The 17,471-nt window shown below is 40.1% G+C and overlaps 7 non-coding genes across 7 annotated transcripts; all 7 read right to left on the bottom strand.

The window, feature by feature from the left end:
- Window positions 1-5,191: 5,191 nt before the first annotated feature.
- On the bottom strand, window positions 5,192-5,310 carry LOC129833923 (5S ribosomal RNA). The gene has a single exon (XR_008756142.1). It is a non-coding gene; the product is annotated as a 5S ribosomal RNA (ribosomal RNA).
- A 1,511-nt stretch (window positions 5,311-6,821) lies between these two features.
- Window positions 6,822-6,940, bottom strand: LOC129833950 (5S ribosomal RNA). Its single transcript, XR_008756146.1, has one exon. It is a non-coding gene; the product is annotated as a 5S ribosomal RNA (ribosomal RNA).
- Window positions 6,941-8,451: 1,511 nt separating this feature from the next.
- LOC129833931 (5S ribosomal RNA) lies at window positions 8,452-8,570 on the bottom strand. The gene has a single exon (XR_008756143.1). It is a non-coding gene; the product is annotated as a 5S ribosomal RNA (ribosomal RNA).
- A 1,511-nt stretch (window positions 8,571-10,081) lies between these two features.
- Window positions 10,082-10,200, bottom strand: LOC129833858 (5S ribosomal RNA). Its single transcript, XR_008756126.1, has one exon. It is a non-coding gene; the product is annotated as a 5S ribosomal RNA (ribosomal RNA).
- A 1,511-nt stretch (window positions 10,201-11,711) lies between these two features.
- On the bottom strand, window positions 11,712-11,830 carry LOC129833802 (5S ribosomal RNA). Its single transcript, XR_008756109.1, has one exon. It is a non-coding gene; the product is annotated as a 5S ribosomal RNA (ribosomal RNA).
- A 1,511-nt stretch (window positions 11,831-13,341) lies between these two features.
- On the bottom strand, window positions 13,342-13,460 carry LOC129833944 (5S ribosomal RNA). The gene has a single exon (XR_008756145.1). It is a non-coding gene; the product is annotated as a 5S ribosomal RNA (ribosomal RNA).
- A 1,512-nt stretch (window positions 13,461-14,972) lies between these two features.
- On the bottom strand, window positions 14,973-15,091 carry LOC129833938 (5S ribosomal RNA). Its single transcript, XR_008756144.1, has one exon. It is a non-coding gene; the product is annotated as a 5S ribosomal RNA (ribosomal RNA).
- Between the last annotated feature and the right edge of the window lie 2,380 nt (window positions 15,092-17,471).

The raw sequence follows: 17,471 nt of genomic DNA, 5'->3' as shown, positions 1-17,471 counted from the left end.
ATCTGCGTATTGATGTATCAAACTAAAACCTCCTTGCGGAGTCTCTACACAATTTATAAAATTATCTCTTTTAAGAAATGCTGCTAAAGGTTCTACCGATAAAACGAATAATAAAGCTGATAAAGGACAGCCCTGTCTCACAGATCTCTCAAGAATAAAAGAATCGGTTAAAACCCCATTACATTTCACCCTACTTTTTGCCTTCTTATATAATAATTTTATCCATCCTATTATTCTATTACCAAAACCATATTTATCCATTACCCTAAACATAAAATCATGTTCCACCCTATCAAAAGCTTTATTTAAATCTATGCTTAAAACAATGCCCCCCATCTTATCATGATTCATTTTATTTATCACATCTCTAATTGTATTAATTGTATCCGCAATATCTCTACCAGGCACACTATAATTCTGTGTAGGTGCTATAATATCATTTAAAACTTGCTTCATTCTATTTGCCAGTACCTTAGCTAAAATCTTATAATCCGAATTTAATAAACTAATTGGCCTATAATTCTCCAGTTTTAATTTACTCCCCTTATTTTTATATAAAATCGTTATCAGCCCTGTCACCATAGATTCAGAAATACTATCATTATCCTCCATATATTGATAAACTTCCAATAAAATAGGTGCTAAAAAACTGGCATATATTTTATAAAACTCTGCAATTATTCCATCTACTCCAGGACTCTTATTTACTTGTAAACCCTTAATCGCATCTTTAACTTCATTCAATGTTATCTTCCCATCACACATTTGTTTATCCTCTTCCTTAATTTGCACATCCACACTATCCAATATCTCCTTTACACACCCCTCATCCACCTCCCCTTTCTTAAATAAATCCTTATAAAAATTCTGCACTGTTTCTAAAACCTCTACATAATCATTGACAACTTCACCCTTTATATTTTCGATCTCTCTAATATATGTTCTCCTCTGTTTATTCTTCTCTAAACCAAGAAAAAATGAAGTACATTTCTCCCCCTCCAAAACATACTTTGCCTTACTTCTTATAATTGCACCCTTACACTTATCTATTTCATATTTAGTCAATTGTGCTTTTAATTCCAAAAACTTTCCTATATTATAATTAGGTTCACTGTCACACTTCCTCATTTCTTTATCCAATTTAGCCCTCAACTCATTTTCTTCTCTTTTCATCCTACCTCTCTTTTTCTTTGCATATCCTATACTAAAAACTTTATTTTTTCCTTAACCTTATCCCACCATGAACACTTATCATTCTCTTTCTGCTTATCCTCCATTTCACATGCTATCAAAGATTTAAGTTGTTTCCCATATTCCTCATCTCCCAAATCCCCTGCATTCATACACCATATTCCACCCCCTGTTCTTTCCTTATCTAATCCCACTGAAAATGTTAAACCTGCATGATCACTAAAAGTTGTAAAAACATACTTGATATCTTTCATAAAATTTCTTAAACCTTCTTTTACTAAAACCAGATCTATCCTCGTTTGTTTTAAATCCCCTAAAACCACCTGCCTTCTAGAAAATTCTCTTTTTTCTGGATTTTCCTCTCTCCATATATCAATTATTCCTTTTTCTAACATCATCTTCTTTAAAACCCCCCTAGATACATCATTTCTAAAAATAGCTCCTCTTGTCATATCCAGTCTATCCATTTTAACATTAAAATCTCCAACAACAATACAGTTCCCCTCACACCATTTCCCTATTTCTAAAAATAATTTTTTGCGCTCTATTTCAGTATTAGGCGCATAAATATTTATAATTCTAAAAACCATACTCATATATTCAAAATCTACAATTAAAATCCTCCCATTATTATCATTATATATCTGTTTCACATTATCCACCACATCCTTCCTCAATAAAATAGCAACCCCACTTGAATTCCCTCTGCCATTATTTACATAAATAAAATCCCTCCATATTTTTTTTACTTCTAAAACACATACATTATCCCAGTGCGTCTCTTGAATACATAAAATATCTGAATTCTTCATTTTTACTATTCTATTAAATTTTTCCATTGTCCTCAAACCATTTGCATTTAATGACAATATATTAACCATTCTAATAAATAAAAATAAAAAAAAAATATATAATTTCATTATCCTCTACCTGTTATCCAGTTTCATTTCCTCTTCCACCCTTTCTCTCCCCCTCTTCCCGCCGCTTTCCTCTTCCTGTATCCTTCCCTTGTTCTTTCAATCTTTTCTCCATCATCCGTATCCGATATATCCTCCAAGTCCATGTTTTCCAGCCAACTCACCGCCTTGACATCCACATCCGTTGTGCTCCCCGTATTCATCTCCGTTTCTTGTATAGTCGTTGTGCTCCCCGTGCTCATCGCCGTCTCTGGTATTGTCATCAACTCCATAACCCCCTCCATTTCTTCACACCCCGAGCTACTTGTTAGTGCTGTGCTTTCCCCCAAACCCTGTGAGTCCCCCGTCCTTCCCCCCAGTCCACTCCCCCCCTCCTCCTGAAAACTCCCTCTTCTTATTTCTGAGTCCATACTGTTCCCAATTTCATTTATCTTCTGGTCCTTCTTCCTTCTTCCTTCCTCCGTCTCTCCACCTTCCACCACGTCCTCTCCTCCATCTTCTTCTCCTTCTTGCGATAAAACACCTGCTTCCTCGTATAATGTTTGACTCCCCTCTTCAGCCCTAACCTCTCCACAGTTGCACTCCGTCAATCTCTTTCTGCATTCACCACAAAAATTCTTTTCCTTCTCTCCATCACATTCTCTCGCATAGTGTCCTTGATTGCCACACTTAAAGCACTTAAATTCCGGGCAGTCTTTAACTATGTGCCCTGGTTGAATACACATACGACACACTCTGACCTGTTTGTCATGAATGACTCTGAAATATTCTGCTCCCTCCAACGTCTCAATTCTTGTAGAATAAGGTAATGATGTCACTTTTCCTGTGAACTTGACCTTGCAGAAACGTGTCCCGTCAACCACCTCCGTTCCTGGCCAAACTCTCCTCCTTATCTCCGAGACAGCCTCCACTCCCCAGCTACTCAGCTTGCCCAGTATCACACCATCTTCTACATATACTGGGAGATTCATGAACGACACCACCACTTCCTTCACATTAATATCTCTCGCCAGTATCTTGGTGTCCTTAATCCGTATTCCATCCATTAGCCGTTCTTTTCCTTTTTCATTCCTCATCGTAACTTCATACTTCTTTTCTCCTTTCATTCGGCATCCCACCACCTCTCCACACACCTCCTTAATTGCTCGCAGTAGTTCCATTGTCGTCACTTTGTCTTCTCCTTCCAACTCAATTGCCACCGTGTATTCTTTTCCATATTTCATTCCTTCTTTACCTTCATTTTTCTTCCGTTGCGCATTTTCGTTGTCCTTGTCCATTCCGTTTATCGTTTCCATGTTGTCCGTCATAGCAATTAAAAAAAAAATGAATCCGAAAAAATAAAAAAACAAACTCTCCCCCAAGCAGCAAAACTGCAAGGGGGGAAGACTAAGCAAACTTAAAAGTATTCAAATGCAAGAACCAAAAAATTATATTGCAAAAACCAATTAATTAACAAAAATAGCTCTCGAGCAAACACTCTCCAGCAAACACTTACTCACAGCTCAAACACTCGCACCTGTCGTCACTTCTCCAATCAGGAAATGCGTATTCAGGCTGGTATGGCCGTAAGCCAAGGTGCATCTCTTGGCACACCATATAAAGTCAAAGTGAGTCTGATAAACAGACATTGCATTCTCACCAATTAGATAAGCAGCTTGAACTTTGGCTCACTCAAAAAGTGGAAGAAATTACATATACTGTAGCCATCACTTTTTAGCACAGATAGTTGGATGAAATACAAACAAACCTTGCAAACATTTCTAAGCGAGGGCACAAATTTCAGCCTTGTGGGAAAAAACGGACAAATACAATGACTTCTGACAAATACATCATCAGCAAAAGTTTCCCATGCAGCTATCCTACTAGCCACAATAAATACACAAAAGCTCTGGATGTTGAAAACCTATTGCATTGTTCTGTGCTAAGGAGGAATGCATGTATGGACAATTTCATATTGGAAGCGCATGACACATCATGACCGGGGGGGGGGTTAGAGTGGCTTCCCAACTATCTCCTGATTGAAGTACCAGCGTGGCATAAATACAATGCTGCATTTCGCAACATAATGTTTCGACAAAATGCCAACAATATTTTACAAACAAATGTTTCCACCTTTCGATTGGTCCACAAAGTCTCCTTCACAACTGACTTCAAAGATCTCCATAAGCACAGTCAGTTGACTCAAGTCATCTTTAAGCCTGCCGCCATGCAACGGTTTATCATTAACAAAGACATCAGGGTAAAGCGCAAACGAGCACTACCATAAATTTTGCAATTGAGAATCACACATTTGGAAAATTCGCAAGGGGTCAGCACAGCCAGAGTGCAATGGCTGAGCCCCACACCAGCTGAACCACCTTCTTGATTACAGTATCTCTTTTGCTTAGTGGAGGAAAAGTCTCTCCAGTGCCAACATTTTCCGCTAACGGTAACCACTTTGTGTTCTGATAATATCATATCACATCGACCTGCGTTAAATGCCGTTTAGGAATGCACTTGCACACAGAGTAGTGAAAAAGTAGTTTATTTTGTTTACTAGATTATATCAGTGAACCACTAGATTCCCATCATGCAACACTGTCGAAAAAATCAGCAATGACTTTTTAATATCTTAACCTATCTGATATCACAAATGTTTGCGATATGACGAAATACAATCACATTCAGACACACACACACACACACAGACAAATGCATGAAACCAATTGATTTATTATCGATAACATCTCAGATTCCCTTGTGCTTTTGATTTACTCCATAAAAGAAGGGTTGTAATTCCAACATGGAAAACACAGGGCCATCAGACACCAGTCCAGTTCCACTCCTCACCAGCATTATTTCCTTTGATCATTTGAACAGGGCGAGGGAGCACAGAGCACACACAAGCTGCATTCAGTAACAATATTCTTATTTGTCTTATAAATAAAAGGCAGTTGCTCCCTGACAACACAAGGAACTTTGATCGTATTAAAAGGGCAGGGGAGACTAGCCCATAGAGGCTGCATTTAGTCAATTCAGCAACAAATGCTTACTACAAGGCAGTGTTGCTGATGAAATAATGCAACACCCCCTAGTGGACAAAAGGCTTACAGCACCTGGTATTCCCAGGCGGTCTCCCATCCAAGTACTAAACAGGCCCGACCCTGCTTTGCTTCCGAGATCAGACGAGATCGGGCGTATTCAGGCTGGTATGGCCGTAAGCCAAGGTGCATCTCTTGGCACACCATATAAAGTCAAAGTGAGTCTGATAAACAGACATTGCATTCTCACCAATTAGATAAGCAGCTTGAACTTTGGCTCACTCAAAAAGTGGAAGAAATTACATATACTGTAGCCATCACTTTTTAGCACAGATAGTTGGATGAAATACAAACAAACCTTGCAAACATTTCTAAGCGAGGGCACAAATTTCAGCCTTGTGGGAAAAAACGGACAAATACAATGACTTCTGACAAATACATCATCAGCAAAAGTTTCCCATGCAGCTATCCTACTAGCCACAATAAATACACAAAAGCTCTGGATGTTGAAAACCTATTGCATTGTTCTGTGCTAAGGAGGAACGCATGTATGGACAATTTCATATTGGAAGCGCATGACACATCATGACCGGGGGGGGGTTAGAGTGGCTTCCCAACTATCTCCTGATTGAAGTACCAGCGTGGCATAAATACAATGCTGCATTTCGCAACATAATGTTTCGACAAAATGCCAACAATATTTTACAAACAAATGTTTCCACCTTTCGATTGGTCCACAAAGTCTCCTTCACAACTGACTTCAAAGATCTCCATAAGCACAGTCAGTTGACTCAAGTCATCTTTAAGCCTGCCGCCATGCAACGGTTTATCATTAACAAAGACATCAGGGTAAAGCGCAAACGAGCACTACCATAAATTTTGCAATTGAGAATCACACATTTGGAAAATTCGCAAGGGGTCAGCACAGCCAGAGTGCAATGGCTGAGCCCCACACCGGCTGAACCACCTTCTTGATTACAGTATCTCTTTTGCTTAGTGGAGGAAAAGTCTCTCCAGTGCCAACATTTTCCGCTAACGGTAACCACTTTGTGTTCTGATAATATCATATCACATCGACCTGCGTTAAATGCCGTTTAGGAATGCACTTGCACACAGAGTAGTGAAAAAGTAGTTTATTTTGTTTACTAGATTATATCAGTGAACCACTAGATTCCCATCATGCAACACTGTCGAAAAAATCAGCAATGACTTTTTAATATCTTAACCTATCTGATATCACAAATGTTTGCGATATGACGAAATACAATCACATTCAGACACACACACACACACACAGACAAATGCATGAAACCAATTGATTTATTATCGATAACATCTCAGATTCCCTTGTGCTTTTGATTTACTCCATAAAAGAAGGGTTGTAATTCCAACATGGAAAACACAGGGCCATCAGACACCAGTCCAGTTCCACTCCTCACCAGCATTATTTCCTTTGATCATTTGAACAGGGCGAGGGAGCACAGAGCACACACAAGCTGCATTCAGTAACAATATTCTTATTTGTCTTATAAATAAAAGGCAGTTGCTCCCTGACAACACAAGGAACTTTGATCGTATTAAAAGGGCAGGGGAGACTAGCCCATAGAGGCTGCATTTAGTCAATTCAGCAACAAATGCTTACTACAAGGCAGTGTTGCTGATGAAATAATGCAACACCCCCTAGTGGACAAAAGGCTTGCAGCACCTGGTATTCCCAGGCGGTCTCCCATCCAAGTACTAACCAGGCCCGACCCTGCTTTGCTTCCGAGATCAGACGAGATCGGGCGTATTCAGGCTGGTATGGCCGTAAGCCAAGGTGCATCTCTTGGCACACCATATAAAGTCAAAGTGAGTCTGATAAACAGACATTGCATTCTCACCAATTAGATAAGCAGCTTGAACTTTGGCTCACTCAAAAAGTGGAAGAAATTACATATACTGTAGCCATCACTTTTTAGCACAGATAGTTGGATGAAATACAAACAAACCTTGCAAACATTTCTAAGCGAGGGCACAAATTTCAGCCTTGTGGGAAAAAACGGACAAATACAATGACTTCTGACAAATACATCATCAGCAAAAGTTTCCCATGCAGCTATCCTACTAGCCACAATAAATACACAAAAGCTCTGGATGTTGAAAACCTATTGCATTGTTCTGTGCTAAGGAGGAACGCATGTATGGACAATTTCATATTGGAAGCGCATGACACATCATGACCGGGGGGGGGTTAGAGTGGCTTCCCAACTATCTCCTGATTGAAGTACCAGCGTGGCATAAATACAATGCTGCATTTCGCAACATAATGTTTCGACAAAATGCCAACAATATTTTACAAACAAATGTTTCCACCTTTCGATTGGTCCACAAAGTCTCCTTCACAACTGACTTCAAAGATCTCCATAAGCACAGTCAGTTGACTCAAGTCATCTTTAAGCCTGCCGCCATGCAACGGTTTATCATTAACAAAGACATCAGGGTAAAGCGCAAACGAGCACTACCATAAATTTTGCAATTGAGAATCACACATTTGGAAAATTCGCAAGGGGTCAGCACAGCCAGAGTGCAATGGCTGAGCCCCACACCGGCTGAACCACCTTCTTGATTACAGTATCTCTTTTGCTTAGTGGAGGAAAAGTCTCTCCAGTGCCAACATTTTCCGCTAACGGTAACCACTTTGTGTTCTGATAATATCATATCACATCGACCTGCGTTAAATGCCGTTTAGGAATGCACTTGCACACAGAGTAGTGAAAAAGTAGTTTATTTTGTTTACTAGATTATATCAGTGAACCACTAGATTCCCATCATGCAACACTGTCGAAAAAATCAGCAATGACTTTTTAATATCTTAACCTATCTGATATCACAAATGTTTGCGATATGACGAAATACAATCACATTCAGACACACACACACACACACAGACAAATGCATGAAACCAATTGATTTATTATCGATAACATCTCAGATTCCCTTGTGCTTTTGATTTACTCCATAAAAGAAGGGTTGTAATTCCAACATGGAAAACACAGGGCCATCAGACACCAGTCCAGTTCCACTCCTCACCAGCATTATTTCCTTTGATCATTTGAACAGGGCGAGGGAGCACAGAGCACACACAAGCTGCATTCAGTAACAATATTCTTATTTGTCTTATAAATAAAAGGCAGTTGCTCCCTGACAACACAAGGAACTTTGATCGTATTAAAAGGGCAGGGGAGACTAGCCCATAGAGGCTGCATTTAGTCAATTCAGCAACAAATGCTTACTACAAGGCAGTGTTGCTGATGAAATAATGCAACACCCCCTAGTGGACAAAAGGCTTGCAGCACCTGGTATTCCCAGGCGGTCTCCCATCCAAGTACTAACCAGGCCCGACCCTGCTTTGCTTCCGAGATCAGATGAGATCGGGCGTATTCAGGCTGGTATGGCCGTAAGCCAAGGTGCATCTCTTGGCACACCATATAAAGTCAAAGTGAGTCTGATAAACAGACATTGCATTCTCACCAATTAGATAAGCAGCTTGAACTTTGGCTCACTCAAAAAGTGGAAGAAATTACATATACTGTAGCCATCACTTTTTAGCACAGATAGTTGGATGAAATACAAACAAACCTTGCAAACATTTCTAAGCGAGGGCACAAATTTCAGCCTTGTGGGAAAAAACGGACAAATACAATGACTTCTGACAAATACATCATCAGCAAAAGTTTCCCATGCAGCTATCCTACTAGCCACAATAAATACACAAAAGCTCTGGATGTTGAAAACCTATTGCATTGTTCTGTGCTAAGGAGGAACGCATGTATGGACAATTTCATATTGGAAGCGCATGACACATCATGACCGGGGGGGGGTTAGAGTGGCTTCCCAACTATCTCCTGATTGAAGTACCAGCGTGGCATAAATACAATGCTGCATTTCGCAACATAATGTTTCGACAAAATGCCAACAATATTTTACAAACAAATGTTTCCACCTTTCGATTGGTCCACAAAGTCTCCTTCACAACTGACTTCAAAGATCTCCATAAGCACAGTCAGTTGACTCAAGTCATCTTTAAGCCTGCCGCCATGCAACGGTTTATCATTAACAAAGACATCAGGGTAAAGCGCAAACGAGCACTACCATAAATTTTGCAATTGAGAATCACACATTTGGAAAATTCGCAAGGGGTCAGCACAGCCAGAGTGCAATGGCTGAGCCCCACACCGGCTGAACCACCTTCTTGATTACAGTATCTCTTTTGCTTAGTGGAGGAAAAGTCTCTCCAGTGCCAACATTTTCCGCTAACGGTAACCACTTTGTGTTCTGATAATATCATATCACATCGACCTGCGTTAAATGCCGTTTAGGAATGCACTTGCACACAGAGTAGTGAAAAAGTAGTTTATTTTGTTTACTAGATTATATCAGTGAACCACTAGATTCCCATCATGCAACACTGTCGAAAAAATCAGCAATGACTTTTTAATATCTTAACCTATCTGATATCACAAATGTTTGCGATATGACGAAATACAATCACATTCAGACACACACACACACACACAGACAAATGCATGAAACCAATTGATTTATTATCGATAACATCTCAGATTCCCTTGTGCTTTTGATTTACTCCATAAAAGAAGGGTTGTAATTCCAACATGGAAAACACAGGGCCATCAGACACCAGTCCAGTTCCACTCCTCACCAGCATTATTTCCTTTGATCATTTGAACAGGGCGAGGGAGCACAGAGCACACACAAGCTGCATTCAGTAACAATATTCTTATTTGTCTTATAAATAAAAGGCAGTTGCTCCCTGACAACACAAGGAACTTTGATCGTATTAAAAGGGCAGGGGAGACTAGCCCATAGAGGCTGCATTTAGTCAATTCAGCAACAAATGCTTACTACAAGGCAGTGTTGCTGATGAAATAATGCAACACCCCCTAGTGGACAAAAGGCTTACAGCACCTGGTATTCCCAGGCGGTCTCCCATCCAAGTACTAAACAGGCCCGACCCTGCTTTGCTTCCGAGATCAGACGAGATCGGGCGTATTCAGGCTGGTATGGCCGTAAGCCAAGGTGCATCTCTTGGCACACCATATAAAGTCAAAGTGAGTCTGATAAACAGACATTGCATTCTCACCAATTAGATAAGCAGCTTGAACTTTGGCTCACTCAAAAAGTGGAAGAAATTACATATACTGTAGCCATCACTTTTTAGCACAGATAGTTGGATGAAATACAAACAAACCTTGCAAACATTTCTAAGCGAGGGCACAAATTTCAGCCTTGTGGGAAAAAACGGACAAATACAATGACTTCTGACAAATACATCATCAGCAAAAGTTTCCCATGCAGCTATCCTACTAGCCACAATAAATACACAAAAGCTCTGGATGTTGAAAACCTATTGCATTGTTCTGTGCTAAGGAGGAACGCATGTATGGACAATTTCATATTGGAAGCGCATGACACATCATGACCGGGGGGGGGTTAGAGTGGCTTCCCAACTATCTCCTGATTGAAGTACCAGCGTGGCATAAATACAATGCTGCATTTCGCAACATAATGTTTCGACAAAATGCCAACAATATTTTACAAACAAATGTTTCCACCTTTCGATTGGTCCACAAAGTCTCCTTCACAACTGACTTCAAAGATCTCCATAAGCACAGTCAGTTGACTCAAGTCATCTTTAAGCCTGCCGCCATGCAACGGTTTATCATTAACAAAGACATCAGGGTAAAGCGCAAACGAGCACTACCATAAATTTTGCAATTGAGAATCACACATTTGGAAAATTCGCAAGGGGTCAGCACAGCCAGAGTGCAATGGCTGAGCCCCACACCGGCTGAACCACCTTCTTGATTACAGTATCTCTTTTGCTTAGTGGAGGAAAAGTCTCTCCAGTGCCAACATTTTCCGCTAACGGTAACCACTTTGTGTTCTGATAATATCATATCACATCGACCTGCGTTAAATGCCGTTTAGGAATGCACTTGCACACAGAGTAGTGAAAAAGTAGTTTATTTTGTTTACTAGATTATATCAGTGAACCACTAGATTCCCATCATGCAACACTGTCGAAAAAATCAGCAATGACTTTTTAATATCTTAACCTATCTGATATCACAAATGTTTGCGATATGACGAAATACAATCACATTCAGACACACACACACACACACAGACAAATGCATGAAACCAATTGATTTATTATCGATAACATCTCAGATTCCCTTGTGCTTTTGATTTACTCCATAAAAGAAGGGTTGTAATTCCAACATGGAAAACACAGGGCCATCAGACACCAGTCCAGTTCCACTCCTCACCAGCATTATTTCCTTTGATCATTTGAACAGGGCGAGGGAGCACAGAGCACACACAAGCTGCATTCAGTAACAATATTCTTATTTGTCTTATAAATAAAAGGCAGTTGCTCCCTGACAACACAAGGAACTTTGATCGTATTAAAAGGGCAGGGGAGACTAGCCCATAGAGGCTGCATTTAGTCAATTCAGCAACAAATGCTTACTACAAGGCAGTGTTGCTGATGAAATAATGCAACACCCCCTAGTGGACAAAAGGCTTACAGCACCTGGTATTCCCAGGCGGTCTCCCATCCAAGTACTAAACAGGCCCGACCCTGCTTTGCTTCCGAGATCAGACGAGATCGGGCGTATTCAGGCTGGTATGGCCGTAAGCCAAGGTGCATCTCTTGGCACACCATATAAAGTCAAAGTGAGTCTGATAAACAGACATTGCATTCTCACCAATTAGATAAGCAGCTTGAACTTTGGCTCACTCAAAAAGTGGAAGAAATTACATATACTGTAGCCATCACTTTTTAGCACAGATAGTTGGATGAAATACAAACAAACCTTGCAAACATTTCTAAGCGAGGGCACAAATTTCAGCCTTGTGGGAAAAAACGGACAAATACAATGACTTCTGACAAATACATCATCAGCAAAAGTTTCCCATGCAGCTATCCTACTAGCCACAATAAATACACAAAAGCTCTGGATGTTGAAAACCTATTGCATTGTTCTGTGCTAAGGAGGAACGCATGTATGGACAATTTCATATTGGAAGCGCATGACACATCATGACCGGGGGGGGGTTAGAGTGGCTTCCCAACTATCTCCTGATTGAAGTACCAGCGTGGCATAAATACAATGCTGCATTTCGCAACATAATGTTTCGACAAAATGCCAACAATATTTTACAAACAAATGTTTCCACCTTTCGATTGGTCCACAAAGTCTCCTTCACAACTGACTTCAAAGATCTCCATAAGCACAGTCAGTTGACTCAAGTCATCTTTAAGCCTGCCGCCATGCAACGGTTTATCATTAACAAAGACATCAGGGTAAAGCGCAAACGAGCACTACCATAAATTTTGCAATTGAGAATCACACATTTGGAAAATTCGCAAGGGGTCAGCACAGCCAGAGTGCAATGGCTGAGCCCCACACCGGCTGAACCACCTTCTTGATTACAGTATCTCTTTTGCTTAGTGGAGGAAAAGTCTCTCCAGTGCCAACATTTTCCGCTAACGGTAACCACTTTGTGTTCTGATAATATCATATCACATCGACCTGCGTTAAATGCCGTTTAGGAATGCACTTGCACACAGAGTAGTGAAAAAGTAGTTTATTTTGTTTACTAGATTATATCAGTGAACCACTAGATTCCCATCATGCAACACTGTCGAAAAAATCAGCAATGACTTTTTAATATCTTAACCTATCTGATATCACAAATGTTTGCGATATGACGAAATACAATCACATTCAGACACACACACACACACACAGACAAATGCATGAAACCAATTGATTTATTATCGATAACATCTCAGATTCCCTTGTGCTTTTGATTTACTCCATAAAAGAAGGGTTGTAATTCCAACATGGAAAACACAGGGCCATCAGACACCAGTCCAGTTCCACTCCTCACCAGCATTATTTCCTTTGATCATTTGAACAGGGCGAGGGAGCACAGAGCACACACAAGCTGCATTCAGTAACAATATTCTTATTTGTCTTATAAATAAAAGGCAGTTGCTCCCTGACAACACAAGGAACTTTGATCGTATTAAAAGGGCAGGGGAGACTAGCCCATAGAGGCTGCATTTAGTCAATTCAGCAACAAATGCTTACTACAAGGCAGTGTTGCTGATGAAATAATGCAACACCCCCTAGTGGACAAAAGGCTTGCAGCACCTGGTATTCCCAGGCGGTCTCCCATCCAAGTACTAACCAGGCCCGACCCTGCTTTGCTTCCGAGATCAGACGAGATCGGGCGTATTCAGGCTGGTATGGCCGTAAGCCAAGGTGCAACTCTTGGCACACCATATAAAGTCAAAGTGAGTCTGATAAACAGACATTGCATTCTCACCAATTAGATAAGCAGCTTGAACTTTGGCTCACTCAAAAAGTGGAAGAAATTACATATACTGTAGCCATCACTTTTTAGCACAGATAGTTGGATGAAATACAAACAAACCTTGCAAACATTTCTAAGCGAGGGCACAAATTTCAGCCTTGTGGGAAAAAACGGACAAATACAATGACTTCTGACAAATACATCATCAGCAAAAGTTTCCCATGCAGCTATCCTACTAGCCACAATAAATACACAAAAGCTCTGGATGTTGAAAACCTATTGCATTGTTCTGTGCTAAGGAGGAATGCATGTATGGACAATTTCATATTGGAAGCGCATGACACATCATGACCGGGGGGGGGGTTAGAGTGGCTTCCCAACTATCTCCTGATTGAAGTACCAGCGTGGCATAAATACAATGCTGCATTTCGCAACATAATGTTTCGACAAAATGCCAACAATATTTTACAAACAAATGTTTCCACCTTTCGATTGGTCCACAAAGTCTCCTTCACAACTGACTTCAAAGATCTCCATAAGCACAGTCAGTTGACTCAAGTCATCTTTAAGCCTGCCGCCATGCAACGGTTTATCATTAACAAAGACATCAGGGTAAAGCGCAAACGAGCACTACCATAAATTTTGCAATTGAGAATCACACATTTGGAAAATTCGCAAGGGGTCAGCACAGCCAGAGTGCAATGGCTGAGCCCCACACCGGCTGAACCACCTTCTTGATTACAGTATCTCTTTTGCTTAGTGGAGGAAAAGTCTCTCCAGTGCCAACATTTTCCGCTAACGGTAACCACTTTGTGTTCTGATAATATCATATCACATCGACCTGCGTTAAATGCCGTTTAGGAATGCACTTGCACACAGAGTAGTGAAAAAGTAGTTTATTTTGTTTACTAGATTATATCAGTGAACCACTAGATTCCCATCATGCAACACTGTCGAAAAAATCAGCAATGACTTTTTAATATCTTAACCTATCTGATATCACAAATGTTTGCGATATGACGAAATACAATCACATTCAGACACACACACACACACACAGACAAATGCATGAAACCAATTGATTTATTATCGATAACATCTCAGATTCCCTTGTGCTTTTGATTTACTCCATAAAAGAAGGGTTGTAATTCCAACATGGAAAACACAGGGCCATCAGACACCAGTCCAGTTCCACTCCTCACCAGCATTATTTCCTTTGATCATTTGAACAGGGCGAGGGAGCACAGAGCACACACAAGCTGCATTCAGTAACAATATTCTTATTTGTCTTATAAATAAAAGGCAGTTGCTCCCTGACAACACAAGGAACTTTGATCGTATTAAAAGGGCAGGGGAGACTAGCCCATAGAGGCTGCATTTAGTCAATTCAGCAACAAATGCTTACAACAAGGCAGTGTTGCTGATGAAATAATGCAACACCCCCTAGTGGACAAAAGGCTTGCAGCACCTGGTATTCCCAGGCGGTCTCCCATCCAAGTACTAACCAGGCCCAACCCTGCTTTGCTTCCGAGATCAGACGAGATCGGGCGTATTCAGGCTGGTATGGCCGTAAGCCAAGGTGCAACTCTTGGCACACCATATAAAGTCAAAGTGAGTCTGATAAACAGACATTGCATTCTCACCAATTAGATAAGCAGCTTGAACTTTGGCTCACTCAAAAAGTGGAAGAAATTACATATACTGTAGCCATCACTTTTTAGCACAGATAGTTGGATGAAATACAAACAAACCTTGCAAACATTTCTAAGCGAGGGCACAAATTTCAGCCTTGTGGGAAAAAACGGACAAATACAATGACTTCTGACAAATACATCATCAGCAAAAGTTTCCCATGCAGCTATCCTACTAGCCACAATAAATACACAAAAGCTCTGGATGTTGAAAACCTATTGCATTGTTCTGTGCTAAGGAGGAATGCATGTATGGACAATTTCATATTGGAAGCGCATGACACATCATGACCGGGGGGGGGGTTAGAGTGGCTTCCCAACTATCTCCTGATTGAAGTACCAGCGTGGCATAAATACAATGCTGCATTTCGCAACATAATGTTTCGACAAAATGCCAACAATATTTTACAAACAAATGTTTCCACCTTTCGATTGGTCCACAAAGTCTCCTTCACAACTGACTTCAAAGATCTCCATAAGCACAGTCAGTTGACTCAAGTCATCTTTAAGCCTGCCGCCATGCAACGGTTTATCATTAACAAAGACATCAGGGTAAAGCGCAAACGAGCACTACCATAAATTTTGCAATTGAGAATCACACATTTGGAAAATTCGCAAGGGGTCAGCACAGCCAGAGTGCAATGGCTGAGCCCCACACCGGCTGAACCACCTTCTTGATTACAGTATCTCTTTTGCTTAGTGGAGGAAAAGTCTCTCCAGTGCCAACATTTTCCGCTAACGGTAACCACTTTGTGTTCTGATAATATCATATCACATCGACCTGCGTTAAATGCCGTTTAGGAATGCACTTGCACACAGAGTAGTGAAAAAGTAGTTTATTTTGTTTACTAGATTATATCAGTGAACCACTAGATTCCCATCATGCAACACTGTCGAAAAAATCACCAATGACTTTTTAATATCTTAACCTATCTGATATCACAAATGTTTGCGATATGACGAAATACAATCACATTCAGACACACACACACACACACAGACAAATGCATGAAACCAATTGATTTATTATCGATAACATCTCAGATTCCCTTGTGCTTTTGATTTACTCCATAAAAGAAGGGTTGTAATTCCAACATGGAAAACACAGGGCCATCAGACACCAGTCCAGTTCCACTCCTCACCAGCATTATTTCCTTTGATCATTTGAACAGGGCGAGGGAGCACAGAGCACACACAAGCTGCATTCAGTAACAATATTCTTATTTGTCTTATAAATAAAAGGCAGTTGCTCCCTGACAACACAAGGAACTTTGATCGTATTAAAAGGGCAGGGGAGACTAGCCCATAGAGGCTGCATTTAGTCAATTCAGCAACAAATGCTTACTACAAGGCAGTGTTGCTGATGAAATAATGCAACACCCCCTAGTGGACAAAAGGCTTGCAGCACCTGGTATTCCCAGGCGGTCTCCCATCCAAGTACTAACCAGGCCCGACCCTGCTTTGCTTCCGAGATCAGACGAGATCGGGCGTATTTTTTTTTTTTATCTTTTATTATGAAAAAACACATAATATTTTACAACATTCAATCAATAATAAAAAAGGATGAACAATTCATCCTTTTACAAAATCAAAAAAGAAAGAAAGAAAAATGAAACCTATTAAAAAAACACAATCATCCACCAAAACCAATTAATAATTAAAAACAAGTTTTCCATTCGACTCAATTTCAATAAAAGTGCTCCCCCACACAAACAATTTTTCAAAATTACATCCACCATATTTATATATTACTTCTATATCTTTCTCTAAAATACTTCTAAATAAAACCTCCACACTCACAATTTTCCCTTCATAATGTCCCAAATTCCGTCTTTGTCTTACAGCGTATCTGGCATGACTAAGAACAAAATTCATCAAATTAAAATTAAAAACTTTGCTTTTCCCAGTTAACCCAAAAAGAAACAACCTCCTCCACTCAACCCCATCAACAATCTCTTCTCCCCAATGTTGTACTAAAATCCCCTTTAAAAACTTATGAAACTCTTCTAATCTACTACATTCAACAAAAAAGTGCATAAAATTCTCCACCCCCTTATCACAAATATCACATTCTCTTTTAATATCTCTATTTATTTGATGTAAAACCACGTTCGTAAAAATCCTATTATGTTTCAATTTAAAATCATTGTCTTCACATTCTATAGAATTATATTTTACATTTACATTCTTCCATATTGATTTCACATCTATATTTGCAAACACCCTAGACCACACTTTTTCCGAAGCAGGAGTTTTTATCTCTC

This window comes from Salvelinus fontinalis, chromosome 2 (assembly GCF_029448725.1).
Source record: "Salvelinus fontinalis isolate EN_2023a chromosome 2, ASM2944872v1, whole genome shotgun sequence".
NCBI classification, from domain to species: Eukaryota; Metazoa; Chordata; class Actinopteri; order Salmoniformes; family Salmonidae; genus Salvelinus; species Salvelinus fontinalis.
This window is presented reverse-complemented; position numbering and strand designations above follow the sequence as displayed.